This window comes from Candoia aspera, chromosome 6 (genome assembly GCF_035149785.1).
Source record: "Candoia aspera isolate rCanAsp1 chromosome 6, rCanAsp1.hap2, whole genome shotgun sequence".
NCBI classification, from domain to species: domain Eukaryota; kingdom Metazoa; phylum Chordata; class Lepidosauria; order Squamata; family Boidae; genus Candoia; species Candoia aspera.
The window spans coordinates 34,865,727-34,884,472 of NC_086158.1; positions in this window are offsets into that span (position 1 = coordinate 34,865,727).

An 18,746-nucleotide genomic window follows, 5' to 3' on the forward strand; every position below is an offset into this window, starting at 1 on the left:
AGCATCCTAATGAATAAAAGATGGCTCATCTTAGCAATTTAGAACTCTGCACAATTTTCTCTAAGGTGTTCAAAAAAGCAGAAGCTCCTAATTCAAAAGGAACTGCTACTCAGCTCTATAGTTTGGTGTCAGCAGGCAAATAAAGTTTGGGAAATCTATAATTAAGGACCACTCCTATAGGAAAGGAAAGCTTCTAAATATATAGGACAGGGTTATTTAAAGGACATTCCAACATAGAAAATCACCTGTTTGCTAAACTTTATAACAGCACAATTACAGAGATAGCTCTCATAGAAAAATGGATTCTTTGTAAAAGTGAACATTCTTGAAAATGTATATTCTATAATTCTGTAGCTATCCATGAGGAGAAGGCCTAAATAATAACAGTTGATTTTCAGCCTGGTAAGTATATGTTTCGTAATCTCTCTAGAATTTCTATAAGACCATCTAACATCCAGAAAAGCCAGCTGGCAAGACAAGGAGGTATTCCTCTTCTAGTGAATTACATGCCTGGTGCTACTTATACAGTACTTCTTAGGTAGCATATCAGGTAAGGGGAGACACCATGGGACCTTCCCAAATCAGTAATTTAAAAAATGACACCAACACAGCCTTAAGTCAAGGCCTTCCCTACTTTAGAGCCCTCTAGGTACAGTATATTGCTGGCAACAGATGCAGAGTTTTGGTGAATGAGCAATTTAGCCCCTGGTTGAGGAAATGAAGTTGTTACTGACCTCGCTGCAACAATACCATGCATTTATGGCTGACAGCAAACTGCTAGCATGGCTGAAGAAGGAATGAATGCAGCTTTGTGAAGGGTTAGAGGAGTTTATGGTAAGCATCAGAGAAAGTCAAGAAGAAAAAAACTGAGTTTCGCTAAAGAAAGCCATTATCCTAGGAAGTGAGCCACAATGCTTTTGGAAATGTGAATGAAAGGGAGAAGGAATCAGTAAAAATAAATAGGCTGGCTATAAATAAATTAAAGGGGTGTGGAATTGTACAGCCACAGATACCCTCCAGATAGTTCCTGGAAAGTTACCCTTGCATAGCCAGAAGCCCAAGTGGGAGAAGTTTTTCTTCTTTTTTACTTCTCTTTCCTCGTGCACCAGAATCCAGGTTTATCATAGACAGGCTACCAGCTTCTGCTATTACAAGAAACTCCTCCCAATATAATTTGTTGTTGTTGTTGTTGTTCTAGTGTTCTGCAGCCATTATAGGCAGTCAGCCTTCTTATTAGTAAGAATTCTTGCCTCATGCAATCTCTTGGTTTCTAGATTCAAGCCAGCCATTATTTTCTCATCCCACATGTACTGTTTAAAACATAACTTCCTCCACACCTTTCTTCCCCAATCTAGATGTGGTCTAGACAGTATAAGCAACTATGGTCATGGCTACTGGGAAAAGCACCCAGCTGCAAAAATTGCTGACCTGCTATCATTTTATACAGTCATAGGGTCATAGTCACATTTTAACACAACAGAAGAATGGTGTCACAATGGCTGAGAAACCTTTGCACACTTTCAAATCTTTGTTATTTTTTACAACCAACCTTTCCTTGCATACTCTCCTCTCATAGCAATATTTCAGGTAAATGTACACAAATAACATGCACTGAAAAATGGTGCAAAAGTGGCTATCAAGATATGCCCTCTTTGCATGGAGTGGGAGTCAGGTTTTTTGTCACTTCATGACTAATAGTAGTTTAGGGAACAGGGTATTGATTGAATGACATTCTGTGTCCTATTCATCATCTGAAAGAATGACACTGATGCTTACTTCAAGTAGACTCACAATGTAGATATGACAATACTCAGCAACTGAAGTCAACAGAGATCTTCAAAGAACAAAAATGATTGCAGATTGGTTTCAAACTGCTTGTGAAAGATTGAAAAATGGAAGACTGGTGATATAGTAGTACTCTTATATAAGAGTGCCTTTGATATTCTTATTCCCTGGGAGAAGAAGTTGGTCAGTTAAAAATATTGCCAGCTATTCTAAGTGATTTGATTTTACCTTTCAGTTGAATAAATGCTAAGTTTGAAAATGCATAGGCTGTGTTATACAATCAAGCACAATCAAATCATGTAAGTATTTTCCATTTTCTTATATTACCAACACACACACACACTCACACAAAATCAGGTATCTGTCTTTTTAAAAATATTATTTGATGTGTCCAATGAACACAAAACAATGTTTTATGAATGAATTCACTCCATCTCTAAGTCATAAGAAGTATATTTTGCAGTTCCAAGAATGGATATTCTTTAGTACACAGATCATATACTGTATATATTGTCAATTTATTCATCATATTCTTTGGTTTCATCAATTGCCAGTTTTATTATTTATTTATTCAATTTCTATAGCTGCCCATCTCAGCAAGTGACTCTGGGCAGCTTACAATGATAAAAACCATAAAATAATTAAGCAATTGCAATCAAAACGGTTACAATACAAAATAAATATACATGGCTGCCAAGTAAACAATGTAAGATGTTAATACAACCAAGAAACGGGACCATTACCACACTGGGGGCCCCAGGCCCGGGCACATAACCAGGTCTTCACGGCCTTACGACAGGCCAACAGGGTTGGGGACATCCTGATCTCTGAGGGGAGAATATTCCAGAGGGCAGGTGCTATGGCTAAAAAAGCACTCCTTCTAGTCCCTACCAACTGACATTCTTTGGCTGATGGAATCCGTAGTATGCCCAATCTACCAGATTGAATTTATTTCAGATACAGCAACTTTTCAACATCCAAGTATTTTAGGTGCCTTTGAAGTTGTTAAAGCATTCAGATGTTTGTTCTATCTATCTATCTATCTATCTATCTATCTATCTATCTCAGAACAAATTAATTTGGTAAGCTATATTTAGGCTGACCATACATCCCATTTTGAATGGGACAGTCCCGTTTTTTAACATTTCCAGATGGTCCTGTCATTTTAATATAAATGTCCATTTTGTCCTGTTTTCTAAAAAATCTTACTTAAAAATTTGAAAGTTCCTGCAAACCTGTCAGAATGCAGTCTGACTTTGAGTGGAAGGAGGGGGAGCTCAGCATAAACAGAGGGAAAAAAGCTGCAGAGCTCAACCCGGTGGGAAACCTAAAAAGAAGGATCAGATGATAGGCAGTGATCGAAGGGCAAGCCGATCGGCTCCTGCCTTGAAATGGCAGGAAGAAAAGAACGTAAAAGCACAGCCAGAGGAGGAACGGCTTGTCAGGGACAACCGTTCACTAAACTCTCCAGCCCAGCCTTGCCTCTCGCAAACGAAGGAATCCGAAGATTCCCAGCCGGAGAAAACCAGAGAAGTTCCTGCCTCCTGATCTAGCCTGTCGCCCAGCCCTGCCCCGTTTTGTCATCCCAATGTCCCGTTTTTGTCTCAAGGGAATATGGTCAGCCTAGCTATATTCAAAATGTAACATCTCAAAATTCTCAAGATACCCATTGCTAATCAATTGATTCAAGGGCCCAACAGTAGCTCTGCTTATTGGTTTACAGATGTAGCTGACATTGTAATGTTCACACCTCAGTCTACCCCAATATGATCCACTGTAGGTGTTTCAGATGAGAGCTCTGAAAGTCCTGGCTAGAAAGGCATGCAGACCAGGAATTCTGGGAATTATAGTTTAACACATTCATTCTTACTTGAATAAGTTTAAAAACAAGTATTTTGACTATCTCCAGATTCCCCACTTGGAGATTGCAATCATTTTCTGAAAAAGAAACAGTTCAAGAAAATCCCTTACATTTGCAAACTTGAAACCTCTTTCCCTTAGTATGTTTCCTCTGATTTATCCTACCTTTCTTTATTTCTCTTCTCACTTAAAACAAACAAGCCAGAAACTGAAGTAAGCCAACTTTGAATTGAAACAACAGCTGTTAAGATTAACAACTAAAGACCAGTTCCTGTAAACCTAGTAATTTCTCTCATTCTACCTTAACAACAAAACTTACTCATTTCTTTCATATTGGTCCTTTTTAATAAAAAGGGCAGGACCATTGTTGTCCTTGACAAATCCAGAAGTAACAAGTCTTCTTTCTTTCCTCAAACTGCAGTTCCAAAGTGGAAACAATAACAGCTTAGATACTCACACACTGAATCATGCATTAAAGGAACACAGGCTCCCTCTGGCAATAATGTGTAGTATTGACAAAGGTTGCTTTTCCAAGGAGAAACCTTATAATGCTACAGGGTTTCTGCGGGGGAAAAATACTGAAGGAAACAACAGCAACCAGGCAGAGATCAAGTTATGTTGCACAGATACCTACAAAATCTACTGGATGTTCACTGGATGTTTAAAGACTGAAATGTATTATTTGTGCCAATTTATAACCCTATCCTTTTATATTTCTAAGTGTCAGCGCCCTCACATAAGGGTTTGTTCCTTTCTGTCTTGTGCTAACTTGATTCCTCTTAGTTAGATTTCAGGTTTTGTTCATAATAAGTACTCTGTTATTAAAAACTTTGTTTCCCTGAACACTAAGTTTTTCACTCACTCCTCCTGTTCTTACACCTTCTTGATTTCTGTACTTACCCAAGATGGGAAGGAGGGAGGAAGCTGGCTACAGAGGGCTGGAGTCTTTGGCAAAGGTTCATCTCCCAGCAGAAGATACGCAGAAATGATCCTCTGAGCAAATCCAAGGAAAGGAGACAACCAACACTGAGCACACTCATTCGTAAATCCAGCACATTCCTCTCCTGATAATCCCAGAAAAGTGGAAGGGAGATGAAGTGAAGGAGGAGGAAGTTGTGCATTTAGGAGAAGAGGTGGAGTGGAATGGGCTCTGGGAAAGAAACTTAAGAAGAAACTCAACACCCGAAGCTAGGATCTTGTTGTAAATACCCAGTGTAAATAGTTTTGCTGAATATAGTAAAGCAGCAGCATAAAAGCCTCGACTGTCTTGGTTTCTCTGCGCCAACTGCCATTCTTGTATCCCTAAATACACACTCAGTTCTAAAAAAACTCAGTCCCACCGTGACAGTGGAATATTTGGTCATATGTGGGGCTATCCTTGAAAAATGTTGGAAATTGCATTTGGTGTAGAATGTGACAGCTAGGTTACTAATAGGTGCAAGATACAGAGATCATATGATGCTTATGCTGCCAATTGCCTATTAGGCATAGTTTTGGGGTTGATCTGGATTAGCTGAGCAACTGCCTATCCTACCTGAATCTGCCTGATTACTTAAATCAGGGTTTCTCAACCAGGATTCTGTGGAACCCTAGGGTTCCATGAGAGGTCACTAGGGATTCCCTAGAAGATCACAATTTATTTTAAAAAATTATTTCAAATTTGAGCAACTTCATATTAAAGAGGTAAGTTTCATTCTTTATTTTTAATTTAAGAACACTGTCAATGCATATATACAGTCCTACACATGAAACAAATATAGTATTTTTGTAACTTCTGACCTATATTTGAGCCTGAATGCACAGGGGTTCCCCAAGGCCTGAAAAATATTTCGAGGATTCCTCCAGTGTAAAAAAGGTGAGAAAGGATGACGTAAATCAACAGGAGAGGCCCTATTAAATATACCCCTGCTGTCAGAAGCTCAGCAATCTGATTTACAGGATAGGGCCTCTCCCATGTGGCTCAAAGGCTATGGAATGTTCTCTTATTAGCCCCCTCTCCCCAGTATTTATGAAAATGGCAAAAATGCTTCTTTTACTGTGCTTCTATCAATTGATTTTAATTGTATTGATTTTGTTCTCTAAAACAAGTCTTATGATTTGTTTTGTTTTCATTATAAATTGCCTTGAATGATTATTTAACATAACAGGGCACAGAATACATTTAACAGTACAAAAAAAATTAAATATTTAATGCTCTTTAATGATTTTATTTCAATTCTGGTAGTTGATATTAACTTTTAAAAACAACAGGTGATCTGAAACTATTCGCACTTTTACCTGATTTTGCACTGTGCCTTCATCTCTTCTAGTTATGTACAACTGGGCAAGTTACAAGCATTTGAAACTATATAAAACTGGTAAGCGAAAAGGAAAAGTCATTCTCAGGTTGAACTTGACCATCTCAGTTATCCTGGCAATAATACAGAGCTTGTCATTGCCTTCTTCTATGGAGTTTTTTTGACATCACAGTCTAGCCTTCAGCCTTAGGAGGTTGAAATACTAACCAGGTCCAATTCTGTTAGGAAAGGCTTCTGCATTTACAGAGAAATTCAGTAACATGATTTTGATATAAGTCAACATATACATATCAACATATTTTTTTAATGTTTATAACATTCAACAGATGTTGATATAAATCAATATATACATATATGGACATATACAATTAAGTAAAGGATTTGATTGGGTTTGTTTTCATTTGCCCAGAATCAGCAGCCATTAAATAACTTGCATTTGGAAAAGTAAGGTTCAATCTTAAAAAGTTATGTGTTGGACAGTAATCTTCACCATTGCTCAAGCAGTTTGTTTCCAACTGCCTAAAGCAGTTGCAAGAGGTGACTGTATGTAGAAGTGGGACTAATTCTCCCGGTGAAGATTAATGACCATCTGACTTATAGCAAAGTGCAAATGTACCTGGAAGTAATTCTCTACTTGTCAGGAAATCTGACATCTCAAATTAGGAACCATTAGATTTATGTATGAAGGTTTAGTATCTTAAAGTGAACTCTCTACAGAAATTTGAAATAGTATTTTTTACTTCTATGAATTATAAAAGAGGCACAATAAAGCAGTATTTCATTTCTCATTGAGACTCTTGCTTCAAAAGAATATGGACTTGGCCAGTGAACCTCAAAAATATGAATTCCTAACATAATCCATAAGTTTCTTCCTCTCAATAAGTGAAATTTTATTTCATATCACTCTAAGGCCAAGTTTATTGTAGTCATAATTTGGAATTATCAGGAAAGCACATGGACATACTAAAACAGTTCGGGACTACATTAAAATGACTGGTAGATCAAATTATGATTCAGAAAACACATCAACAGATTAGAATAGAGGGACACATATGTTCATCTTCCATATATTTGGGGCGAAAACCCATCTTACGCTTTAGTAATCATGGAATTAAAGTACATCTGCCTCAATACAGTTGATAGAAAAGACCACCCATTATTAGAAATCAGTCTCTTACACCATGAAAACATTTATTCAGTATTTTTAATGGTTTCCACTGAAATGCTAGATGACACAGAAAAAACATATGCAATAATAATGTTTGTATGACATTAAAATATTCTGAGGGTTAATACTATTGCATTACTATGTACAAATAATCGTACTTAATTCTGTTGCTTCCTATGAGCTTCCATATAAATTGATGTTGATAAAATATAATTTTCATATCCGTTAATTGTGTACTGTATGCTATAGAGAGAGTAAGAACTAAATAATTTACTAGTCAAAACTGTTTAATTATAATTGGTGGGTTGAAGTCCATCAGCAAAACAGTACATGCATATATGCTTTGATTATTTGGTTATTTCCATTCATGGAGTAATGGCACCATAGCACCCCCTATTGATTGGGATTCCATCTCCTCTTGGGTTTTATATCTATTTATTTTCTATATATTTCTAGATTGTAATTTTAGGTTGATACATTTTTATTACCTTTTATTATAAACTGTCCAACTCCCCCGTTGGGGAGATGGGTGGTGATATAAATTTAAACAAACAAACAAACAAATACTATTGTAACATCTCCAGAATGTAACAGTTCCAGGTTCTCTGTCACACTCAAACTTACAGGGAAAAGCAGTAGTTGCCCTAATTTATTTTTAAGTCCACTGAGGTACATTTGAGATAAATAGCAAAAAGAATTACAGTTATATCCAATTTGTTCAAAGGCATACATTCACATAATTTAATTTGAATATATTAAGATTTATAAAGCAAATGCAGTAATGTTTTATTTCCCCCCACCAAATGAGTTTTTTATCATCCCATTTCATAGAAATGACTGAACAGTAACAATCTGCAGAAGAACAAGAAATCATTTGTGCATCAGGCTCCTCTTCGGTACCCATTTTCTGAAATGTAGTTCTTAACTGAAACATTTTGTTGATTCTTACAATGTAATTGAAACATGGTACACTATTTCCAACAACAGTAGTTGCTTGCATAACATATCTCACCTTAAGTTCATATACAGATGTGGCAACTCCAGTCCCTGGAAGAAGCAAATCCATATGAGGACCTGTATTTTAGAAGATGCTTTCATTATCATAGCTATTGATGAAGGGTTTTGTAAATGGAGATAACTTTGCAGAAAGAATGCAAGAAACACTGAGAAAGTAAATGACAATTCACTCTGGGAAAGGAAAGAGCATGAGAAAGAAACTCAAAATAACCTCTCCTTGATTCTCTTTGGTACAAGAAGGGAAGAGACAGGCTTTGAAGATTCTATTATTATACCCTGTAACAATAAATTGGACAGCCAGTTTGGTGCAGTGGTGAAGGCATCAGGGTAGAAAATGGGAGACCATGAGTTCTAGTCCCACCTTAGGCACAGAGCCAACTGGCTGACCTTGGGCCAGTCACTTTCTCTCAGCCCTAGGAAGGAGGCAATCGCAAACCACTTCTGAAAAACCTTGCCAAGAAAACTGCAGGGACTTGTCCAGGCACTCTCCAAGAATTGGACACAATTGAGCAGATAAAAAAACAACAGTAATAAATTAGAGATCCAGTAGTCCTTGTGGTGTCTGTTCCCTGATCTAGCCTACCTCAAACAGTTGACAGGTATTTTCCAGCACAAAAAAGCCTCACATTGAGCTTCAGGACCATTCATTTAAATAAACATTGAAAAACTACTTCAGAATGAAGGCCTATTGCATCCTTGTGAGTTGCTTCAAAAAATATGTTGATAGGCACATAATGGAGCACTAGTGTTTTACTAGTGGCTACGTTTTACTTTAATTAGTTCTAGTCATCTTTATTATTAACCGATCTGTATACAAGTACAAAAATGTCTCTATCCATAAGGTCAGATAGTAATAGTTTATACCTATATAACCTAAACATTCTAATCACTAATAATAAAATCAAGTTGACTTGTGTCAGTCTTCTGAAATGTATCTATAAGCTCATACATTCAAATGAAAAAAATGTTTTGTTTTGCTTTTTTTACCCAGTTTTCTCAGTTCATGGAAAGTGCAGAAACCCAGCCCTTCTAGATTAGTAACAAACATCATCATCACGTGTTCAGAAAAATACGATAGTTTCCTCCCAAATGCAATCTCTTCTCAGAAGTAAGATGACCATTGTGACACCAGAGAGATTTGAAGCTCTTCAAGTCATTAGCACAGAGAAAGGACATCTGCCATTCCTCAGGGACTTGTGGGTTTGGTTCTGAGTGTTTTCCTTTAAGTTGTTGTAGATCATGCTTATATGGAAATAGTGTAAAAGCTGAGGCTGTAAGAGCTGAGGCTGCTGAGGGAGGTGTCATTGTCTCCTCTGATCTGGAGAACTCACAGGTGGAGAAGACTCTGCTGGCAGAATGTCAACCTCAAGATTCAGGAAGCAATCAGCCACCTCACGCTGATTCTACCAGCATTCATCTGGAGCAGGTGAAGAATGAGTCAGCTGATGGGGGTCCTGATCCCAGATGGATCAAAAATGTGCCAAGGATTCCAAACAGCTGAACAGAGATGGTCTGCTTGAACTCCTCAAGAAACAAAAGCATCAACACCATAAAATTCAGACTCATCTATGGCAAGCCAATATTGGAGCAACCATCAGTGGCTAGTTTCTTCATTAGAAACAACTGCAGCAAACCTTAGCTCCATGTTTTCACATTCCTGAATCTTGTCTGAACTTCGGCTCTTTGATGCTGGACCAACTGATTAAGCTCCATGATGCCTGACACTATGGACTACACTTTCTTGTGCTCTAGCTTAGCATTGGACTCACTTGTAAATATTGAGTGTGCCAGCTCACTACCTATAACCACTGGCTAATAAGCTCTTACAAATCAGTTCAGCATACATGCTCAGCCTGAAGCAGGACAGCAGAAACCCATGAATCCCAGGCTAGAGAGTGCTGCTATGCAAAACATGTTGCATACGCCTTCCAACCTACAAAGCCAATAGGCAAGTGTCTAGTCATTCAGAAGGGCCTAGCGTTTACACTGTAGAGCAAAAATAGATTATGTCTCTGCCTTCAATGCACTCACTGAAACAGCAATCAGCTGTTTAGTTCAGGCTTCAGTCTTGTCTGCAAGAAAGATTAACCATACCCTGTCTGAGAGTGTTTTACCAAGTCTAGCTGAGAGCAGAAACAAAAGTTAAGTGTCTCAGGACCTGTGATTTACAGCCAAGCAGAGTGTGAAGCTTGACAAGTATGGCTGAGGAATTATTGTCAATGAAGTTGCTGTAAGACCGAAGAGAGCAACCCACAGCCCTCAAAGGCCTTGACTGAAGACCTCTGGATATCAAGAGTTGCTACTGAATTGTAAAGCTTTATGTATCAGAACATTATTAAATACTTGGGGAATCTTTTATTAATTGATATTTCATTAAACTGTATTTAATTCAACATTAATTGAATTTAAATAAAATGAAATCCAATATAGTTATTTACCGAACAAATTTTGAGGCCACCTAACTCCTTGATGACTCTGGGTGGCTTACAAATAAAAACAAAAACAATAAAAAACAGAACTGACCAGCAGACAGAACACCAACTATAAACTAACCATAACATGTCCCAGATGCACCCATTTTTGGAGTGTAATTCCTTATACACCAATCAAACAGCAAGTGTGCCCCCTAGTACAAAACATACTGTGCATCTTATAGCTAAGTAAGGGCAGTTCCACATGACTGTTGCTTTCACCTGTCAGGCTTCCTGGTCTGAATCAAGCAGATATTTCCCAGACACTTGACAAAGCAAGATTAAATAAGAATCTTTATGTATATGTGAAAGTGAAAGGTCCCCCGTGCAAGCACCGAATCATGTCTGACCTTTTGGGGGACGCCACTTTCACGACATTTTCTTGGCAGACTATAGTTGGTGGTTTGCCATTGCCTTCCCCAGTCATCACCTTCCCCAGCAAGCTGGGTCCTCATTTACTATTATTACTATTATACTACTATGTACAAACCACAATAAACAGCTTGCCCTTTGTCAATATGAGTGTGAAGTTCCCACTGTTATCCACTGCAAGCATTTATTTTTCCCACCTTCCCTACAGCTTAACAGATGTTTTGGACTTGTGCTTTTCAACCTTGGAGCTAGGTAACTATCGATAGTTGACGTAACTGACATCTCTGCCCTGAGAAACTCTGGATCTCAATGTAGTTTCCACATGATCCTTACCGTAATAACATGTTCTGTTGCATGGCTCCCAGTACCTGCCTCATCTTCTTCTCCCTTCCAAGCCTGTAACATATAGCCTCCCTTCCTCCCTATTTGCCTATAGCCAGCCAATGAGAAGAGGGGAAAGGAAGTTATTGGGTTTTTTCCCCCCATTTTAGATTTTCCACAAAATACCTTGATCGTTTGCTGCAAAGAATATCCAATGCCACCAAGCTATCAGCTTTTCTTTTCAGCTGTGGGAGAATTGACATCTTAATCTTCCAGGATATCAAGAGAGAACAATATTCCCATAGTCTGAACTATTTAAAAAAGATTACCCTGAAAAGGATTATCCATCTCCCATCTTCTTTCTATAGGGTGTTTTTGCCTAACAATATGTGATGCTGGATGGAAAGGGAAAAAAAATGGCAGGAGATCAAACAATTGCTATCCTGATGCTGTTCTGCAATAAAACTAATTGAGGTCAACAAACTTTTCCGCTGACTTAAGGATGGGAGAAAAGGACATTAAAGCAGCAGGCTGGATGAGGCCTACATTGGCTCAATTTAGCTTTGTTAAACTATTTGTGTTTCTTTAGAACTTTCTGGAAGGACCAGCAAGGACACAGGAAATTAAAAGAAAAAAGCCAGCTATATGTTAATGGTTGGATTATGGAGGTCCCTATTATCTGAGATGCTGGCTTGCAGGATGTTCTTAAAGTTGGAATAAGAACAGTATGCACTGCTCAGTGTGCTTCCTCTAATTTAGAGGAAATGCAGTTCATGAGAAACAGAGTAAGTATCACATGATACTTACATTAGACTGCACAGAGTTTTACTTTGTTCAGCATTTGAAGCATTGAAAACCCATTTAGAAATATCTGAGGCACATCCAATTTATACAATTAGATGTTTAAAAATCCTGAAATTGGTTGCTGCTTGTGCTCATAAGGAGAAACAGAACTAACTTAGTATCTAAATCAGAACTGAATGCTCTATTTAGAGTGTACAAAGGGTAATTTTTATTTGAAATTGTTAAGAATTGCCTTTTTAAAAGGATTAATAAAAACTACATGTGACACTCAGTTACATGTTACAATACCACATTTAAAAAAAATACAGAAAGGCATCTCAAAGAGATTCAAACTGGACTAGAAGAAAAGAGGAAAGAATACCTAAATCTGATGTATTCCAACCTTTTTTCCCATCTTCAGTGATTGAATATTTCCCAATGACTTTCATAAGTGTAAAAATCACCTCCTTCTTCCATGTTTTTGATCCCTCATATTTCTTCCCCAATCTGGAACCCTTCAAACATGTAGTTAGATTGGGGATTATAGAACATTTAATTCAGATTTGGCCATCCTGATGCTCCAGAGCTGCAAATGTCTCCAGTAGCCCATCTTTCCTTCCTTTCTCTGAACCTTTTGGAGCCCACTCTGACCACAAAACAATTTGTTCTATTTTGAAATGGGAAGCCCAGGACATTTTTGTGTACATTCTAAAATAGGTTTAAATAAGGAAAACCTTGCACTCTCTCCTTCCTCCAACCAAGAACACCCAGAAAAGCTGGGCCCCAACCACTTAGCATCTTTGCTATATCCATCATGGTCCTTGTCTCCCAAACATATGCCCATGAAAAGTCTACTTATCTCTTCTATTATCTAATACATCTGGATTACATCAGCTTGGAAAAAACTGTCAAAACACAACAGTGAATTTTATAATATTTGGATTTCCTTTGTTTATGCCCATTTGAGTGTTGAGGGGTCGAGCAACTGTAGAAATGTGAATGATAAATAAATAAATAGATAAACAAACAAATGTGCTGCTTCATTCGCACTGAGTCCCATTGCTTCTTACATTTAAAGCAGAGAGAGGTTCCTGACTATTTGCTCTGTGCTACTCATACAGCTTAAAACTTGGGAGGTTTTCACTCCACCTGCCCTGGTGTAACTCATTCTTTATTAATTTAAGAAGCCATGGATGCTTAATCTTGCTTTATAATAAAAATGACCTTTTAAAAGAGGACATGAGTCAGAGGTACAACACAGATTTCACATGAAGGCAGGTGCCATTCATGCAAGTCTAATTTAAAAGAGACAGAGAGAAGAATGAGAATCAGATAAAAGGTGGCAAAAGATTAATCTTTGGGAGTCTCATGTAATCTAATTATTAGTTTCCCAAATGTTTGTGGGCTCCAGTACATAAGGCATGCAGTTATGTAGCGCAGCCTATTTCCCAACTTGTATGCGCAAGCCAAAATTGCAGTCTAGAATTATGGAGTTTGAAGGAGCCAATTCCTTGTTCAATGGAGAAATCCAAAGTAAGCCTGATAGATAGCTACCTAGCTTCTTCTTGAATGCTTTAAAAGTCTTGAATGATAATTGACTCCTGATTCACAACAATAAAAGATTTAGTTTGCCTTTCTCTTTCCATTCTGGGCTGTATGTTTTCTTTCTGGGATTTTGTTTGGCTTGTAAATAGGATTTAGGTCTATCTGTCTGTTAATCATTGATATCAACAGGCTTCAAGGAATTCTCTTCCACTTTTGGGATTTACCCTGGGCTACAAATTCAAAAGCCAGCTGCTTTCCTCAAACTTGTTCACTTTCTTGCTACCTCTGGCTAACATGGTTTGAAGATGGCTTGTGGTATAGTTGGTCATGACACTTGGTAGATGGCTTTTGACAACACGTCAAGTAGGTGTGGCAGGCTGCTCACTAGGAAAACTATTCTGCTGTGCAATGGTAACTGAGTAATCTGTTGTTGGCACTTGGGATCTATGGGTTATCATTTGTCTTCCTGTCAACTATGAGCTGGACTCCCACTGCTGCAGATGTTGACCCTATGCCTCTCTAGAAAGGAGAAATGTGCTTAGAATTGAGGCTGCAGGCATCTTGCCAATCCTAGTCTAGGATAGTGATTCTCAAACAGGGGCCATATGGTCTCCTGGGGCCCCTCGGATATTTCATGGTGACCACAGGTGAAAAACATGTAATGGGGAGCCATGGCATGTGCCAAGAGGGCTACAGAAAAGCCAAGTGTATTCCTTTGCAAATACTGTATTGTTGATGCCAGAAAACACAATAGTTGCTATCCCATTTCCATATTTATTTAATTATTTATCTATCTATCTATCTAATTTATCCCCGCCCATCTCCTCCCGTCAGAGGCCTCTGGGCATTTTACAACAATCGATAATGGGACCTGGACAGGGGAGTCACAGGAGAAAAACAAGATTGGAAGAAGGCCACAGGCAAAAAAAAGGTTGAGTAACACTGGTTTAGAGGTACTTTAGTTGGTGCACTGCATGATGACTATGTTTTTATCCCCGGTACTCAGCTAATGGCTACATTATTTTTGTTTAATCTCAAGGTATTCATCTGTTCTTCAGCAAAGGATCGTTACCTTGTCGTGGTGCTGGAGCTTGAGCACCTCAATGATGCCATGAGCTAAACCATGAAGGGCCACCCAAGACGGGAAGGTCATGACAGAGAGGTCAGACTAAATGCGATCCCTGGGGAAGGTAATGGCAACCCACCTCAGTATTCTTGCCGTGAAAACTAAATGGATCAGTACAACCAGAGATATGTCGGTATACCATCGGAAGATGAGACCCCCAGGTCGGAAGATGGTCAAAATGCTACTGGGGAGGAACAGAGGATGAGCTCAACTAGCCCCAGACGTGATGACGCAGCTAGCTCAAAGCCGAAAGGACGGCTAGCGGCCGACGGTGCTGGTGGTGAACGGCGAATCCGATGTTCTAAGGATCAACACACCATCGGAACCTGGAATGTAAGATCTATGAGCCAGGGCAAATTGGATGTGGTTATTGGTGAGATGTCAAGATTAAAGATAGACATTCTGGGCGTCAGTGAACTGAAATGGACTGGAATGGGCCACTTCACATCAAATGACCACCAGATCTACTACTGCGGACAAGAGGACCACAGAAGAAATGGAGTAGCCTTCATAATTAATAGTAAAGTGGCTAAAGCAGTGCTTGGATACAACCCAAAAAATGATAGAATGATCTCAATTCGAATTCAGGGCAAGCCATCTAACATCACAGTGATCCAAATATACGCCCCAACCACAAATGCTGAAGAAGCTGAAGTAGAGCAGTTCTATGAGGATCTGCAGCACCTACTGGACAACACGCCTAAAAGAGATGTTATTTTCATCACAGGAGACTGGAATGCTAAGGTGGGCAGTCAAATGACACCTCGAATTACAGGTAAGTATGGCCTGGGAGAACAAAACGAAGCAGGACACAGGCTGATAGAATTTTGCCAAGACAATTCACTCTGCATAACAAACACTCTCTTCCAACAACCTAAGAGACGGCTTTATACATGGACTTCACCAGATGGACAACATCGAAATCAGATTGATTACATCCTTTGCAGCCAAAGGTGGCGGACATCTGTACAGTCGGTAAAAACAAGGCCTGGAGCTGACTGTAGTTCAGATCACGAACTTCTTCTTGCACAATTTAGGATCAGACTAAAGAGCTTAGGGAAGACCCACAGATCAGCTAGATATGAGCTCACTAATATTCCTAAGGAATATGCAGTGGAGGTGAAGAATAGATTTAAGGGACTGGACTTAGTAGATCGGGTCCCGGAAGAACTCTGGACAGAAGTTGGCAGCATTGTTCAGGAGGCGGCAACAAAATACATCCCAAAGAAAGAGAAAACCAAGAAGGCAAAATGGCTGTCTGCTGAGACACTAGAAGTAGCCCAAGAAAGAAGGAAAGCAAAAGGCAACAGTGATCGGGGGAGATATGCCCAATTAAATGCAAAATTCCAGAGGTTAGCCAGAAGAGATAAGGAATTATTTTTAAACAAGCAATGCGCGGAAGTGGAAGAAGACAATAGAATAGGAAGGACAAGAGACCTCTTCCAGAAAATTAGAAACATCGGAGGTAAATTCCAGGCAAAAATGGGTATGATCAAAAACAAAGATGGCAAGGACCTAACAGAAGAAGAAGAGATCAAGAAAAGGTGGCAAGAATATACAGAAAACCTGTATAGGAAGGATAACAATATCGGGGATAGCTTTGACAGTGTGGTCGGTGAGCTAGAGCCAGACATCCTGAAGAGTGAGGTTGAGTGGGCCTTAAGAAGCATTGCTAATAACAAGGCAACAGGAGACGACGGCATCCCAGCTGAACTGTTCAAAATCTTGCAAGATGATGCTGTCAAGGTAATGCATGCTATATGCCAGCAAATTTGGAAAACACAAGAATGGCCATCAGACTGGAAAAAATCAACTTATATCCCCATACCAAAAAAGGGAAACACTAAAGAATGTTCAAACTATCGAACAGTGGCACTCATTTCACATGCCAGTAAGGTAATGCTCAAGATCCTGCAAGGTAGACTTCAGCAGTTCATGGATCGAGAATTGCCAGACGTACAAGCTGGGTTTAGAAAAGGCAGAGGAACTAGAGACCAAATTGCCAATATCCGCTGGATAATGGAAAAAGCCAGGGAGTTTCAGAAAAACATCTATTTCTGTTTTATTGACTATTCTAAAGCCTTTGACTGTGTGGACCATAACAAATTGTGGCAAGTTCTTAGTGGTATGGGGATACCAAGTCATCTTGTATGCCTCCTGAAGAATCTGTATAACGACCAAGTAGCAACAGTAAGAACAGACCACGGAACAACAGACTGGTTTAAGATTGGGAAAGGAGTACGGCAGGGCTGTATACTCTCACCCTACCTATTCAACTTGTATGCAGAACACATCATGCGACAAGCTGGCCTTGAGGAATCCAAGGCTGGAGTTAAAATCTCTGGAAGAAACATTAACAATCTCAGATATGCAGATGATACCACTTTGATGGCTGAAAGTGAAGAGGAACTGAGGAGCCTTATGATGAAGGTGAAAGAAGAAAGTGCAAAAGCTGACTTGCAGCTAAACCTCAAAAAAACCAAGATTATGGCAACCAGCTTGATTGATAACTGGCAAATAGAGGGAGAAAATGTAGAAGCAGTGAAAGACTTTGTATTCCTAGGTGCAAAGATTACTGCAGATGCTGACTGCAGTCAGGAAATCAGAAGACGCTTAATCCTTGGAAGAAGAGCAATGACAAATCTCGATAAAATAGTTAAGAGCAGAGACATCACACTGACAACAAAGGCCCGCATAGTTAAAGCAATGGTGTTCCCTGTAGTAACATATGGCTGCGAGAGCTGGACCATAAGGAAGGCTGAGCGAAGGAAGATCGATGCTTTTGAACTGTGGTGTTGGAGGAAAATTCTGAGAGTTCCTTGGACTGCAAGAAGATCAAACCAGTCCATCCTCCAGGAAATAAAGCCAGACTGCTCACTTGAGGGAATGATATTAAAGGCAAAACTGAAATACTTTGGCCACATAATGAGAAGACAGGACACCCTGGAGAAGATGCTGATGCTAGGGAGAGTGGAGGGCAAAAGGAAGAGGGGCCGACCAAGGGCAAGATGGATGGATGATATTCTAGAGGTGACGGATTCGTCCCTGACGGAGCTGGGGGTGTTGACGACCGACAGGAAACTCTGGCGTGGGCTGGTCCATGAAGTCACGAAGAGTCGGAAGCGACTAAACGAATAAACAACAACAACAATTCATCTGTTGTCCAGGACTGTCCTTTGCCCTTTGTTACAAATGCCTCCAGGTGACTAGTGAGTGAGGGACACGAATGGCACTGTGTTCTGTGTATCAGATAAGGGGCAGCATATACTTGGACGCCTTCCCAGGTGTTAAGGAGTTCCATTCAGTTCAGTTATTTAGCATTGAATCAAAGTTTGCTTTATTGTAAACAACAAAATAAGAGGCTAACAAGGAATTATTTGTGTGCTGTGTCATTTAGTGTGACAGTAGCCTCCCAAAGATCCCCAAAAGGGTAATATTTCACTGAAAGGTGTGTGTGTTCCCCACACACTATTGCAAGATACAGCCATTGACCATACAGTAGCTCTATCTCTAGCAATCCCAAAAGACCATTACTGAGAAACATAGCAAGTGGGCTAAGCTGGTTACCTGCACCTCAATGGATGTCAAAGGAAGGCTGAGTGACAGTGAATTTTAGTATTTAATGGTGGACAATCTTCATTTACAGGTGGCCAATGATGATTTTGCTGAGTACAGTCCCAGGCTCAACTGGTCAGGAAAGGTGCACTCTTTCTGAGACCTCCTGCACTCATAACACATAGGCACGGAGGATAGAGATGATGCTCCGCGCAATTCCCCAGTTTCCAGTTAGTGAAACTCACACGGGAAGAGCCTGCGCAGCGATCAGCCGGCCGCCTACCTATCGTCAGTGCCGCCTCTGGTTTAGAAAGGGGTTTACAACGCCCTCTCTTCCAAGGAAGACGTAGCGCCGTGCTGCTTCCCAGTTTTTGGAAGTTGAAGCTGACATGCCAAGCCAAGCCAAAGGGATGTTACTAAGTGTGTGTCCAGCATTTGTGAAATAA